Below are 7,222 nucleotides of genomic sequence, written 5' to 3' on the forward strand. Positions count from 1 at the left end.
ATGATTAGATGCATTTTCATAAGTGAAGAATTTCATATTATTTTATACATTGGGCTGGTCACCTGTATGCAAAGTGCCATGACTGTCTGCCATCTTGAAAGTACAGATGCCACGAGGGATTAAATAATATGTGTGTAATAACAATGTTTCCCTTTGCTGGCAGTTCAGTGTGATTGAGAGGCATCACTAAAGATCATTTGGAGACACTAACCCAACAACTGAAAGTCTGCACTACTGTCTGCACTACTGCACCACAATGTAGGACCAGGGATATGCAGCAGCAGCACAAGAAACAGTTTCACCATCCACAAGAAAGCAAAAATAAGAACTTAAAAGACAAAGAAAGGGGAGACATTAAAAAAACGAGGGTAAACATGAGACAAGCCTTTCAGGTGGAAGGAGCTAATGAAGGTAAAAAAAAAAAAATGAAATGCACACTGAAGTTGCCATGTTTCTACTTGACAAGTTAATGGATAACATAACCAGACTAATTAGTACGTAGCTGTGTTGTAGTTCACTGTTGACATTTCGGGAACAGTTTTTGTTTGCTGTGAAGTTGTAGCCACGTTTTAACTGACACAACTACTTTTAATCTCATTATTTACTTATTTATTTCTGACCTGTATAAAATTACACTAGTACTAAAACACAGTTTGCATTTTCTAAGACATCCCAAACCTCTTCACCTGAGTTAAAACTCAAATATTAGATGAAAAAGTTACTTCTTCGTTGTCGAGGCTTTTCGACACACGGCAGCTGCTGATGCTGCAATATGTGTTTGAGGCAGTGAAGCACAAGTACTGTTTGTTTGTTTAAGTGAGTGAAATGCTCCCATTTCACTGCTAGATGGAAGTTTTCTCACACAATAATATATTAAATGTGTATGCTGATGAAGGTTCTCAGTCATCCAGGTCATAGTCTTTCCGTAAAAATTCAAAAAATATCCACTGGACTTGGCAAAAACAGGGTAGACTAAGGGCCTTGTATTGCTTGGCTTCCAAGCAATACAAGGCCTTGTCCATATAAGACTCAAACTCACTGCGGATCCAGACATTTGAATTGAGAAAGCTTCCTGGAGAGGTGGCGAAACGTCTTCAAATCTTGAAAACCAAGTCCAGTGGATATTATTTTGAATTTTTACGGAAATATTAAATGTGTATGATTTATTGTTCCTATTAATTCTTAGTAAGATGTCCTTTTTAACTCTACCCTTCCTGACCAATCAGAAAATGTATTTAATTTTAACAGTAAGCTTTCATGACAGAGTTTTAAGAACATATAGTTGTAACTGATTGTTTCAGGGGCATTATTGCTAAGAGGACAGGTCATTTCATGAGGCTTTCTTTTGCTACTTTGATGTTCAGATATAGTTGTGCATCTGCATCTCTTAACTAATAACTTACTCAAACAAAGTAAACAGAAGCCTGTAGTTCCCTGAGAAACTTTTCAGGCTCTTAAAGCAGTCTATTTTATTTAGCGGGAATCAGAACAGTACACACAAATACACACCACACATTTCAGATTTTTGTATGAGTCATCTTCCATTTTCTGCAGAGGAGAGGCAAATATTTCCATTTGAGATTCTTCTTAGAGAGAGATTCTGGCTAGAAAAGACAACAAAAAACAATAAATAAATGACACAGTCACATATAGAAGCATTTCACCCTTTTACTGGTTTAATAGAATGTATACAACAATTATAGAGATCCTATCCTCTTTATATCATTCATTCATGTATTTATATTAATGCATTTTTAAAACATAGTTTAAACTCTGATCCAGCCTCCATGATAGAAATTGCTGCTGACAATCCCCCCCGAACTAATACTCCAGTTTTCAACCTTAGATCTTTAGTTGAAGTCATGCAGGCGACTCTAAAGTCAACACTTAAATCAAAAGGTTGGCTTTCTCTTTTATTAAATCCCCCTTTTCCGAAGATGTAAGACTGAAAGAATCATAAATCTCTTCTAAATCTTTTCTTTAAATCCAGTGGGAGGCTGTAATCATCTGAACAAAAGCTTATAAGCCATCACAAGCTGTCAGTTAAGCATAGCTGTGGCTCAACTGTCCAACACCTCCCCCATACAACCAGAAAAGTTCGCTTTTATTTCACACTCTGATTATAAGAAATTTTAGGGCACTTTCCTCATCGTACATCAAACACCTTGTTACGTTGCAGCATGATACATCTAAGTTCCCCGGAGGTTAGCTTTGTAAGCAATAGCCTCAATGAAACATTCTGACCATTTAAATAGCCCTGTAAATCAAATTTGGCCACAGGGAGTTAGAAGCCCATTTTCCTTGCATCTATCACAATGCGTAGAGCTTTGGAACAATATATTTGACATGCCAATGGGTTTCTCTAAATTAACTGAAAGGGGCTTGATGGAGAACTGCCCTCAGTGGAATGTTGCGGGTTAATTTCTTCCCTCCCACTGAGTTATAAAGGATGAATTTATCAGGCACAGCTCCTTTAGACAGCACAGGCTTCCCAGTGAGAACTGCCTGTCTGGCTCATGTGGACGGGTTATCTCATACACTCTGAAATATTCATTAAGTTTTGCTCGAGCATTTGTCTGTGTTGCATCTAAAAGGGTCTTCTCTCACTTACAGCCTCTTCACAGTTCCTTCCATGCTGTTGTTTCCACTTTGACATTTCAGATATGTGCTTAATAAAGCTATGTGAAGATGGTTGTCTGGTAGGCTAAAAACTATGCAGGCATTTTTTTTTCTTTTTGGCAGACTAGTGCTCACACTGCTTGACTGTGGATTTAAAATCCTCTTGTGATAGAGTTGCTTACTTTTGGCTGAAAATAAGCCCTTAAAATATTTAGCCTCTTAGCAGGCATTTAGACTTGATAAAACACATTTATTAAAAATCGAATTCTTTAATTAACTTTGAAGTTTTACATATTCAGAAAAGGCTGCTAAGAACAAATTAAATAAATTTTTTTCCTCAACTATTTTACATTTTTAAGAACAACTCTAAGTAGAGCAAGATTATAAATGTCAAGAAAAATAAACACTTTGTTTTCAAAATGCAAGAAGGTGCTGTAGTCAGAGAGCTGAGCTGCTAAAACACCCTCATTATATTGAAATGTGGTAGTGGCAGTATAATGCTGTTCGGAGGATTCGGAAGCAACATGGAAGGTGGCGGTAGTTGGCAGAGATAAAAAAAAACAAAAAAACAGCTCTAAAGTGGCAGAAGTGCATTTTTATTTGCTTCCAGTTGCAGATTAAAATATGTTCCACAGTTTTGACCAACTAAATGCAAAAAAAAATTGCATCTTGATTTTAGGATGGCATAGTTTTCAGAGACATAGGCTCATGGCTTATATGGACATGATCTATTCCCTTAGATTAGTCTATTTAACAAGTAAATAACAGTAATACACCATAATGAATTCCTGGGTGTCATGAAAACCCTTTGATTATTTACATTCAAGCACTAATAATACCACAATATACCCATTGTGATTTTAGGTTAATTTAGGTTTTGAATACATATTAAAATGGCACAGACTTGCAGACTTAAATAAAAATTTAACCTTCACATTAATGAAGTCCATATTATAAAGAAATAGCTAACAGAGAGATATACAGCATAATTGTGCAGCAGAAGGAAAATAATGCAGGTAAATGTAAAAAAAAAAATTTTTTTAAAAAGAAGAAAAAAAGGGAATATGACACATTTTGCAATGCACCATAGAACAGTGAACTGTTCCAAACCATGAGGCAGTTTTTTTGTTTTTCATTTGAATCACAGCCAGAGTTATGGGAAACAGCACACTCAGTCACCTGATCTTTGATGTCCTCTACTGCAGCTGCAACATGGCAGCAGTAATAGAAAACTGTAAAAGGCTTGTACGTGATGACAGAGTAATATCAGCTGATTTAAACTGTGGCAGACCTTGTAGACTTATCCAGTCATAATAGCTGAGACAAATGCAGGTGTAGGAGCCAATAGACTGAGGTCAATAATCTTTGTTTATTGCCTTCATTACAAGAAAACTGAAATTGTTAATAAAATCGATCCCTTTGCATGTGAGTAAAAGAGCTCAGAATGTAAGGCTCCCTGCTTTCTTTGGATTCAATTACCTTGCTAAATTTGCAGGATAACAGTCACACAGGTATTGATTGTAAGCGGTGTGGGATTTTGAACTATTTTTTTTCTTTTAGCTGCGGTATATGACAACATAAGGGAGAGGCACAGAGTGGGAGACCAGCTGCAAAGAGGCAAACAGAATTACTATGTGGGATTCATTTCAATGGAACTAATATTAGCAGTTATACTGTTGGGCAAATGTGCTTGTACAGCGTCTCTGCACACAAAACACACACGAACAGAGTAATTTGAAGTCCTTCCCAGAGACCAACGGCTGCATGCAATGCTGTGGAGAGGCGTGACCAGGATGAGACTAGCCTCCCACAAATGACCTTGAATACAAATGGGGCTGACAAATGGTTCAGGGGGGAGTTAGATCAGGACTACCCAGGTCTGGATAATTATCAGGTAACTAAGTTTGCACAAATCATTCACCAAAGCCACAAAGGCCAGTGATTGAAGTCGCTACAGCCAGGTTGACTGCTAATTAACATGGAGTGGTACAGCTGGTTGATCTCGAGAAGCTTAAAATCAAATGGGTAGGAGGGCATCTGTAACACTTTCACAGCTACAGTGCCTTGTTAAAGTATATAACTTGAACATTTTTCACATTTAATCTCAAAATAAGTATAAACTTAGGGGTACATTGGGGGAATCTTAGCAAATGGAACAACAGAAAGTGGTGCAGGATTGTTATGTAGAAAAGATACGTGGTCTTCAAAGTTTTTCAAAAATAAATCAGAGTGCACCATGCATTTGAATTGGAATATCTATAAAACTAGAATAACCATACGTCCATCTATCCTTTATTTATAATTATGCCATTTTAAAATTTTGATGGTCTAGGTTTTTTAACCTATCTAGAAGTAGACCTCTAACCCTATTTTTTGTCTTTTGGAGCCTAAAACATGTGTCTTTGCTTTACATTTAACTCCCTCCATGTTGCAATGAGCTCTAACCAGCATCCATGTCCCTGCTGAGGATAAGGATGTTGAAAGCATGATTCTAAGGCTTAACCATGTGTTAAGGTGGGTTTATGGAGTAACGTTTAAAACCCTAGAAAGAGTTTTATTTGTAAAAGGAAAAAAACATTTAAATTTCATGGTTGCAGTTTGTAAAATGTGGAAAAGTTTAAGAGTACTTACTTTTCAAAACTGTGCAACATATATATGTGGCTTTAGATATACTGTCCACCAGCCTGGATAAAGCTTTTCAATTAGCTCTCCATTCAATTTCTGTACCCACTTCATAATGTTTAGGGTCTTAGGTTAACTGTTGGAGTCCATTACAGCTTTAGTCTTTTTGCAAAAGGCTGGATACAACATAGACCAAACATGCACACAGAAACAAGGGCAATTTAGTTCCCAATTAACCTCATATGTCTTTTTTTTTAGACTGATGGAGGAAGTTGGAGCACACACAGAAGATTCACCATGAACAAAATATGCAGACTCCCCCTATAGAAGAGCTCAGTTATTAAATGAGGCAGCCGCTTTTTACCTGGATGAAACAACAGCGCCAACTACTGGATCAATCTTACAGCCAACTTTTCAATAATGCTCTCCAAACACAAAGCAGATTTGCAACATTTCATTTCCAGCATGCCTAAGCACCAGTGCATCCACAGAACCATTTTCATCAAAACATTTTAATGGAATTTATCTTAAATACCCATCTTTATGTACTTATCGATAAAGCAAAAGAGGGTAAAATAAACACAAATAAAATAGTAATCTCTCTAAGCAAACAGAACAAAGCCTTTCTTTTCCCAGGGGTTTAATGTGTCCATTGTCTCAGGTAAGGAGTTTCTCTGCAGACTGTTTGCCAGTCTTTGTTTGGTCACACTGCCATCTTCTGGTTCAGAAATGATTCAGCCTATGCAAAGAACGAGCCTCACACAGAACTGTGTGTATGTGGTTCATAACATTTGCACCACTGCTTAATCAAGCAGTTAATAAGCAATAAGACTTGAGGCTATTGGTGTGAGTGTTTCTGTCAAAACTCATGAGACAGAGGGAGCCCTCAGTATAAATATTTATGCCTGCCAAACAGATCAATGGCAATTAAAAAGGTCAAGGGCAGATGATGATGAATGTTGGTTGTATGTATTGATGAAATTTGACCACAATAATGACTTACAAATGACAAACTTACACACAAGCTTCAGACAGAAAAGAAAATCAAAGGGATTAATTCATTGATCACGCTTAATCCGTCATAATTAATTCCATAGGAACAACTGTGATGAGAGCAAGTCTCCATTAAATAGATAAATTATTCAACAGGAGGATGTGGTGGACCCAAGACAAATGAGCTTGGGGCACTGCAGCAATGGCAGTCACGGACTGAAGCTAATTACAACCTTTTCATGGAAACAGAGTTTTATCTTATAGTTGTACAGAAAGACTAACAGGATATTTGAAAACAGAAAAAGGGTTTTCTTCATGACCTTCAATGATCACTTGCTACTTCATGTCAAAACTGCAATGTTTATTATGTAAGGACTTGTCCTATCCATTGATCAGATCGCCTCTGTATGGTTTGCTTTAAATCAAATAAATCTGGTTTATTTATATAGCACCAATTCACAACACATGTCACCTCAAGGATCTTAAGAGACACAATTCAACCAGATTATACAGTCATATTGATTCCAAGTTTTTTGTCTAAGGAAAACCCCCCATTGCATCGAATCATACACCTGACAGATATCCCTCACACCTACAGTAGAATGCTTGTAGCAACAGTGGAGAGGAAAAACTCCCTTTTAACAGGAAGAAACCTCCAGTTTAACCAGACTCATTGTGAGGAGCCATCTGCCAAAGATGACTGGGGTTCAAGGAGACAGAAAAGAAGAATAGATACAAAATACAACTGTCAACCAGCTCCACAGGTCCCCATCCAGGAAACACAAAGCCAGGCAGACGAGTTCCGAGCCAGCCCCCAAATCAAAGGATGAAAGAGAGCACATACAGTTAGTCACAGCAGGAAAAACAGGATTACACTGAAAAACAGGCCAAGCTCCAACATTTATAAACAAAGGTGTTGATGGCAGCAGCACAGCTGATATTTATCTCCAGGATGGTGTCACGGTCAAACAGAAACATACCAGATGAA

This window comes from Cyprinodon variegatus, unplaced genomic scaffold (genome assembly GCF_000732505.1).
Source record: "Cyprinodon variegatus isolate N-32 unplaced genomic scaffold, C_variegatus-1.0 Scaffold249, whole genome shotgun sequence".
Taxonomy (NCBI): domain Eukaryota; kingdom Metazoa; phylum Chordata; class Actinopteri; order Cyprinodontiformes; family Cyprinodontidae; genus Cyprinodon; species Cyprinodon variegatus.